The sequence below is a fragment of the Atractosteus spatula genome, chromosome 11 (assembly GCF_055471065.1).
Source record: "Atractosteus spatula isolate fAtrSpa1 chromosome 11, fAtrSpa1.hap1, whole genome shotgun sequence".
In the NCBI taxonomy this organism is placed as follows: Eukaryota; Metazoa; Chordata; class Actinopteri; order Semionotiformes; family Lepisosteidae; genus Atractosteus; species Atractosteus spatula.
Genome location: NC_142716.1, coordinates 33,059,440 through 33,068,405, shown reverse-complemented (window position 1 = coordinate 33,068,405; position 8,966 = coordinate 33,059,440). Strand labels below are relative to the sequence as shown.

Here is an 8,966-nt window from a genome sequence, read left to right as displayed (position 1 = left end):
GCTGTGGAGATTGCGTGGTTGAGACTCTGGCCCCTGTTGACTTTCTAGACTACTGCCAACATTTTTATATTGACTTTATCGACTATTGCCTACACGATGAAAAACACAAAAAAAAAACATGACTGGAGCGCCGCTTGGAACTGCAGATTTCTGTTGGTCAGAGCTCTGAGTTCTGCTCTTAGCTAACATTTGTCTGTCTCGGCTCAGACCTGCACTTTTTGACACTGGGTGCTTTTCTTTTTGACAGAGCATTGAGTTGCCATTCAGACACAATCCTATAGCACAATTTAAGGAAAAGACAGGGAAAATACATGGAGTAAAAAAAACCCAACCCCATATTGGCCTGGATGTTTCCCCATGAATGGCATGAATGGTAATTTGATTTAAGGACTTCAGAAGACAAAGGTTTTCCTTATATCCCTGCCTGGAAGTTCAAGGGTGTTCACAACCCGATCTACAGTAGTTTAATAAGCACAAAGCCTGTCTTGTAGTGCTTCTACTTTAACTGGTTAGACATAAAAAATCCTTTTTTTTTTTTGCAATTGGCTATTTTTATTATTTGCAAATTGCGTCTGTCATTTTGTCCCAACCCATCAGCAGAGCTGGATGGAATGATTAGTAATTGTTCCTGGTGATTCCTGGCAGACAACCAGCAACACTGATCAAGGGGTAAACACTGAAAACTGAAACACAAGACTTTGTGTTGACTGCTCAGGACTTTTGGGGAAAGAAATTAAAGAAATTGCTTAACCTAGTGGTATTTTCTGATTATTTCTGTTTCTGGAAAAGTTTTGAAATCATTTTTTCCCTGTATGTTTTTTTAGAATGATCTCATGTGCAGGAAAAGTAATTCATAAACTCTTCTGCAATTAAATTATCCATCTCTTTCTTGTAAAGCCAGACTCACGGAGTTCTGTCATGCAGCATTACCTGTGACCTATAACATCACCACACCTGAATTCTGTAGCACTAATACAGCTGTCCCAATAAGAAGATGAATAAAAGCATGGCTATAGCACGTCAGACAGATTTCAGAAATTATATTACTGATACGTGTGTATGGCTTACAGGGTGAAAGATCAAAGGGCTTAATGCTGTTAAGTACCACATGTATTCAGAGCAGGTGTATCAGACTAATGCTGCCTTACATAACAAATTTCATAAATCTGCAAATCTGTGGGCCCTGCATGGAACATTTCTGATGAGAAACCTGTCATCCTGTAAATGTTGAGAGCAATTCCGGTGACAGCAGTTTAAGCCAGCGCGCACAAGGAACAGATTTCGCTTCCCGATATAACATTTCCTTGTGTATGCTGGATGGTTCTTATCAGATACTCTCATCTGAAAAAAAAATCCAAATATGTTATGTTTCAGCGCAATCAGGAGAGTGGATGGGCCTATCCAATGGCTGATCTCTTTAACGGGCAGCCGTATGGAGCATCGGTTAGGATTCTGGACTTGGATACAAATGTCAGGTGAAGCACTGCTGTTCCAAGGTAACTGCACCTGATTTACCCCAGTAAAATACCCAGCTGTATAAATGAGTACAGGCTGGATGGCTCTGTATTCGTTCCATTTACTAATGATGGTCCTAACTGTGGAAGAGACTCTGGGCCCTGAACAGGGACTGAAGAGGAAATCCCTGTTCCTTGGGGACCGCAGTTTCAGAGCCGGGACAGGGAAAAGGCAGGGACAACAGCAAGCGGTAGGGCTGGGAGGGACTCCCTCCTTGTGGAAATCCAGCCCCAGCTTCCCCTTGCCCCGATTGTCAAAGGACAATCACCCCCTTTTCAGAACTTTTGTATCCTAGTAGAATTTGCATGATTTGTTAGAACGTGTACTTACTGTAAGAGGTTTATTGTAAAATAGAGTTTATTTTGATAGGAAAAAAAAAACTGTGCAACTGGGAATTTTATGTTTTGAGTTTTCAAGTGATCTTACAAGGAAATTAGATGTAGCTGGGCTCAGTTTGAAGTGTCATCGCAAAGGGGGTGAATATTTGTCAAGAGTGTTTTCTTTTAAATTACATGTAAAAATATTCCAAAACTTTCATTCCACTTTTGCATTATAATTAAAATATGTTGTGGCTAGGTCAGTGACAAACCATCCCAAATAAACGCATTTCTATTTGAGTTTGCAACATAAGGAGTTGTGAAAAAATTGAGAGGGTTGCATACTTTCTGAAGGCAGAATGCAGTGTATCGTGTTGAAGAAATTTACTTTCAGAAGCACAGTTACAAGTTACCTGGGTAAGGGATTGGCTGACTGGTGTTTTTATGGTTTGAAAATGGAGCTTGCTGTGTTCGAGTCTGGTGCACAAAGGCACAAGTTAAGTGCTGTTCATGGTACAAGGTGGTTAATCTGTAATGTATTGAATTGCAGGCTGGAGTTATTCAGTTAGCTCTCCTTTGCTTCATTCCGTTGGGAATGTCCCAGTTCTACCTCGGGTATTTCCTGTGGCTGTTGGAATTGCTTCAAGACAGGCCTCCAGTCCTTCTGGGAATAATAAGATGTGTAAAGGGCTGTTGCAACACAAAAGTAAGTTCTGAATTCTGAAAGGCTATAAGATTATCTTTTTAAAAGAGTTTTTTTTTTTTAAAAGCAGGATTCTAATACAGATAATTCAATTATCTGCATTAAAATTAAAAAAAAATAAACAAAGGAAATTCCTGGGCAGCTGGGAAATGTTGTGGAGACTTCTGAACTTCCTCTATGCCATGTTTTCAAGATTCCTTTCCTTTTTTTCCATATATTCAAGCATAGAGTTACAAAGCCCCTCCTTTCGGGGGGCTGTCCAACCAGCCTCTCCCCCAATGGGACTCGTTTTTGAGTTCGTCTTGGCACTTTTGGGCGACCTATCCCTTTCCGCTTGCTGTGCCTGTCGCCCAGGCAACCACGGGGGCTCACACATGTGTAGCACCTTTTACAGTCAGTGGCTTGTGGGAGATGTTTTTGGAAGCAAAGGGGAGGAAGGGGAGCAGATCGGGGGAGGGTTGGTCTGAAGCCCAGGTATGCGGGAGAGCCGAGCACAGGCGGTCTCACAGACACATCAGCGGTTACTCACAGCTGCAGCAGAATGGAGAGGGAGAGGGAGAGGGAGGCTGTCTGAGACTGCCCAATTCAAGGCACAAAGCAGAAAAAAAGTTCTTTGCAGCTCCTTTTTTATGTTTTGGCTGGTCCTGATGGGTTTCAAGAAACAGGAAGTGGTGGAAGGAGCAGTGGAGCTGCACAAGTGTTTGAATCTCTGTTAAGGTCACTTGTGGATGGAGAGGAGAGAGGAGACTCATCTCTGGCAGATGGGAGACAGAGGTAAGAGTGGGTGTTCCTTTCTCAGTACAAAGTTGCGAGTAAATTCAGTGCTACAGAAACATACCGGATCACAAAAGTTGCTTGTTGCTGCCCCAGTTACGTAAAAGGTATTGAACAGATGTGGTACCAGATGTTAAGCCTGGTTTGAGAAAAGTAGTGTTGAATTCTACTTCTGTATACTGTATATTTTAAAACTCTTACTGTTTTGTTTTTAAATGTCACAAACTGTGGGGACACAGCACATGAGGAGTGTTTGAGTCCTGGAGCATCTGCTTTTGTTTTCTCCTTCTGCATGATTTTGTGAATTTATCGCCTAAGGCTTTTGTCATCGTCGAGGTCCGGATGAACAAGAGCAAAGTCAGCACTATGAAGAGCACTTAGGTCTGAACTGAGAAATGCAAGTGCAGCCTTGGGCTCTTCATAGGAATCTTTCGCTGTCAGACTGCAAGGCTTTCAAGGCAGCGGAGTGCCAGCCTGTTTGCAGTGTTTCACAAGGCCCGCGTGCCAAAGCTGTCTGCTCCCCCTCCACAGAGAGAGAGCCGCAGGCAGTAGAGAGACATTCAGATTTTTTCTTATTCTCCATTCCCAGCTTTACTAATTATCTAGGGTTCAATCACGCTGAGCTTTTTTTTCAAGGGTCTGTGGAAAAGGCTCTGTTTTTCTCACCCCTCTTTCATCAGCTGCACGCAGTGTGAGCTTCTGACTCTGGCCCTTGACCGGTGGAGTTGTTGGAAGGAGTGTCTGTGCGGCTGGAGCTCTCTGTGGATCAGGCACAACAATTAAAACATGTTCAAGTGCCATGGGTGGTGCACGCACTTTTCAATAAAGGTCTTAATGAGTCTCACTCTGCGTTTATTACCGGGTAGATCAGCACAGCACAGTCTTCCAGTGCCCTCGCCTGGATCTCAGCCTCTGGCACGACTCTGTGCCCGTTGTTTGATATGATGGGCTGTCGCTTTATCCATCCATACATTACCCATGTCCACTTCTTACTGAGAAGCTCACAGCAAGCAGGCGCGTAACTGTACAGAGACAGGGCACAATGTGGGGCTAGACAGAACAGCAGTTCATTGCAGGAAATGCACACAAATAAGGACATTTAGAGACACCAGTTAACATGGCCACCATTGCCCTCAGAAACACTGGGAGATCATACAAAATGGGTTTTCCACTAACGTGAAAAGGGCTGTTTACAAAGAAATGATGTAATTATCTAAAATGCTGAGAAATCTTCTTGATCTTCTAAATGCTAGAGCTGTTTGTGGTACAAGGAGGAGAAAGAGGTCATTAACAAGAGGTGAGCCTATCAAACTCACTTCTCCAAGACAGGTGTCTCCAGACCTGGTCCTGCAAAGTTATAAAGTCACCCTAGAGATTATCCCAGCCCTAAAATAAAGCTGCTATTGGCTGAAGATTAACATGACCTTTCAAGAGCCAAACTCTGAAGGCCAGAAGCTGTCCATGAACAGGGCTGAAGATCCAAGGCATCATTCCTGCACTGGACTGTTCTCAGGTTCATTCACAGTAGAGCTTTTTGGGCATCTCCATTAATCCCTCTGAGGCGTGGAATGATGGAGAGTGCTTCGAATTACTGTACCTGCCACTACTGCTCTGTTGCCCCTCCCTGCCAGCACAACATGTCCTCTCCTTCACATCCAGTATTTACTGCACATGCTTCATGTTTGTGTGCATCCAGTTTCCTTTTCTTCCCCAAGGAGCTCGCTGTGTCAGTGACTGAGATCTTGGTGGACTAATTTTCTGATTAAACAGCAAACAATTAGACCCATCTGGAGCAGAGCAGTGAGAGATGACAGTGCACATACGTAAAGGATGACTTACAGAGAGCATCTTTGATCATCGGGAACCTAAACAGCTTTTCCTTTAGAAATCTTTCTCCGCTGTGCAGATCCTGTTTCTAAGTAAGTTCAAGTTTATTCTATTTGTAGTTCTCGTGGGTTTTTCATTATTACTCATTGCTGTTTCCTTCCATTGGAATTAAATCTATTCTGGTGGAAAGAGGATGTCCTTTGCCTGCCTTGTTGGTACTTCAGCCTAATTTAAAAGCGGTTTAATTTCCAGGTGACTGAAGGAGCCCAGGTTTGTAAAGAACTCAGAAATGCTTGTGGGCTTAACCTGGAGCTTGTGCTGTTAAAATCAGTTTGAATAAAAGTTGACAGATAATAAACAGTCTATAATAATAGTTGATATAAAAAAGATATTCAGGACCCAAACTTAAGTATAGTTAAACTAAAAAGTCATTGGCAGAGTTCAGAAAACCGACATTTATTTTCACTCTGCTTCCATCTGTATTTTTTACTTGCTGTTTTTCCATGGTTTCCAACAGCTGACTTACGTTTTGATTGCCCTCTCTATGCTTTTACTCTGCTTTCGCTTTACTTTATTACACTGTATCCTGCTTTTACCATTGTTTCCCGCAGTAACCCTTTATAAGGGTTTGCATCACTCAGGGAGGAACTTTCTGCAGTTGTGCACCCTTCTCAACACCGCTAGAGAAAAATGAAAGGAAGCGCATTAACCAACCACGGAACGTCATTTACACGAAGGGTTGTGGGAGTGTGGAACAAGCAGCCCAGCGTTGTTGCAGAAGCCGACTCCCTGGCTTCTTTTAGACAGCTGGGTGAGATCCCAATGGGCTAGATTGTTCGTAATCATGCTTATGTTCTCGAGCTTCTGGCTGATAGAGAAACACTGCACTACAGAAGAGCAAAACCACAGTGCAGACAGGTCCTCATTACTGCTGGCCGGCGGGAGAACTCATAGCATAAACATTCAGGCTCTTAGCAATAGTCAGCATAACCAGGCTGCTTTTAAAGTACTTGCTTTGAGTGTTGACGTTAGTTATTTCCTAAGTCTTTCCATGCATTGAGGCCAAGCGGCATCTCTCAGTTAATATTCCAACTCTATATACAAGTCAAGATTAAACAGGGAGCAAAAGCACAGCAAGGCAGACAGGGGATAGAGACAAGACCCCCCTTGAACAGCGGTTTGATCTATTTCAGCTTTTATGAGTGGCGAGTTCTCATACAATGTGTATAGAGGAAGCAAAGCCTTGTGCCGAATATTATTTTGCCTTTTCAGGTCCACTCAGAAACATTGTAGTGACCTTGAAATATCCTGCTCCCAGGTTTGCAGGCTTATGCAAACCTGGAACCCAGAAAACCTGAAATGAGTCAAACTGCTCTGCAATGGGAGTTTTATCTGCAAAACCGCCATGACACATCGGCATCTGAAACATCAATGATGAAGGTTAGAGCTTTTAAGAGGAAAAGAGGTTAAGAGGTTTAGGAGGAACAACAACATGCTCAGTGTGCCAGCATTGAGAAAACTGTTTTATTTTACAATTAAGTGACACATCAAAAAAGAGACAGATTGAAGTACATTAATTCAGATTATAATACTTTCTTAATGGCTTATTGAATTAGCAAAGCCTGAATGTACTGTCTTGTGTGTATGAAAACCTGTTGTTCTTGTTCAACAAGGAGTCCAAATGCTTCTGTTTCAGACAAAATATGAAGAAATAACCCCAATAAGCAAACTGCCCAATGTCAAGTCACTCTAAACCTATGATAGGAATGTACTGATCTAAATAGGTCCTTTTAAAGTCTTCATCTGAAAATGAAAAAGATAGGGCATGAGAGCTGAGAACGTGGGATAATTCCTTAACCAAAGAGTTGTGGGAGTATGGAACAACCAGCCTAGCCATGTTGTTTAAATTGATACCCTGGTGTATTTCAAGAAATGGGTGGATGCGATCTTTAGATTAACTAGTTCCTAACAGGGCAGACGAGTCGAATAGCCTCCTGTCATTTGTAACCTAAATTATGTTCTCAAGATGGTATTTGGTTAACAATATTTTATTTTGTTTTTAAAAAAAATGGACACTAGTATCTGCCATAAAATGAAAGAAACATATTCAATATTTTAAGGTAATCTGTTATCTCATGTTTAAAGTCTAATAGAGCATATTTACAACATTAAATGAACATCAGGGAGTTTGTGCACATTTGAGTATGTTGGTTTTTAAAAACAATATTATAAAGTGTGGAGCACAATCTCAGAAGACTGTATCTTCTGAGAAGATACAGTCCAGGCTACATGTCTATGGAAGTTGACATCATGGTTTTGCGTCGTCATGGCTATATGTTGTTGCCAACGGAGTGAGAAATGCAGGTGGTGTAGCCGTGGCAACCAGCTTCCAGACCTGTGTCTTGTCAGTGCTGATTGCTGGTCTCTAGGTTACTGAAGTGATTGATAGATCATCCCCTGACACAATTCGCACATTATCCTCTCCCTGTTTACAGACAGAAATAATTATTTACTTAAAAAGGAATCAATGATGAAGTGTGCACAGATTTAGAGATGTTTTTAGGGGCTTTGGCAAAAAAGGAGTAAGATCTGTGGCAACACTCAGAAAATCATTACCTAAATGATCAAACAACTGATTAAAACCAACATCACAGTCACTGCACTGAAAGCCCTGATTTACATCTGGAAATTTACATCTGTTTATATTGAGCTTGTAAATGCCATACTTATATATTTATGAAAACATTCCATGTACCAATTTAAATTCTCTTTTTATTCAGATTACAAGCCGAAATGGGAAAAAAATAATGATTCTCAACTCCTGGAAAACACACAACAGAAGTAACATCTCTGTAATTAACTTTTTTTATTCTGCCGCTGGAAACCAGCACAGAGACGACAGATGGCCCTTCATCATCTGCAAAATGTTTGAATTCTTTTGACTTAATTCTTCTAATACTTTTCTATCTTTGCGCTTTGTGCGTTTTGGAGATTGCCAAAGCTTTTCTTATGGGTGCTGTGTTAGGCATGATGTGAATTGCCCTTGTAGGCTTCTGGTCCTGTGAGGTTATAAGAATGTAATTTCCTCTGTAGCTGGCATCAGCAGCCCTTTAATTTGACCTCCACTCTGCTCTGATCACAGAGGCAGTAATTAGTCATGTGTAGCGTATTGTGGCGACTTGCTATTTAGAGACATACAATAAAAATGAAAGCCAAATGTATCCCTGCCCATAAAGAAAGATGGGATTTTAAGGCGAGAATTCAAATTGAAAAGTAACTTTGCTGTTAATTTTTCCAAGAACTGCTCTTCACCATATCAAAATTCTTATAATTTCCAGACATATTTTTTGTGTAGCTGAATGGCAGGCCAATAACATATGAAGATTGCTTATAATATTACAAAGCAAAACAAATGAATGCACAAGCTGTGCAGTGTATTTTACAAATTGTGCAGTACATTCAAATGTCTCTTTAGAAAAGACCGAACCAATAGGACTCTCATGTAGGTATGTTAATGAAGAGAAACAGACTCCTGATGCTGATTTATTTTTTAGAAAAGCAAATGAAGTGCTTGCTGAGAAGCTAAGCAAGGACTTGTCAGTACTGGGATGGGAGAACTCCAGGGAAAATAAGGTTGCTGCTGTAAGTGGTGCTGGTGGATCAAGTGGTGCTCATCTCTCTGGGCCAGAATTGCCAAAGGGAATTTCCATAGTAACCAGGAACACAGTGTGGCAGGAGGTGCTGTTCTTCAGATGAGATGTTAAACTGATAACGTGACTACTTGGTTATGTAAGAGTAAGGGGGTTAGCTCCTGTGTCCTTACATTGGTC

At 41.5% G+C, this 8,966-nt stretch overlaps 1 protein-coding gene across 1 annotated transcript in view; it reads left to right on the top strand.

Annotated features, from left to right (window-relative positions):
* Positions 1–2,864: 2,864 nt before the first annotated feature.
* kiaa1614 (KIAA1614 ortholog) overlaps positions 2,865–8,966 on the top strand; it is a 28,626-nt gene continuing 22,524 nt past the window's right edge. The window contains exon 1 of the mRNA XM_088928352.1: positions 2,865–3,309. The gene's annotated coding sequence lies outside the window, so the exon portion shown is untranslated. The remainder of the gene's footprint in view (positions 3,310–8,966) is intronic.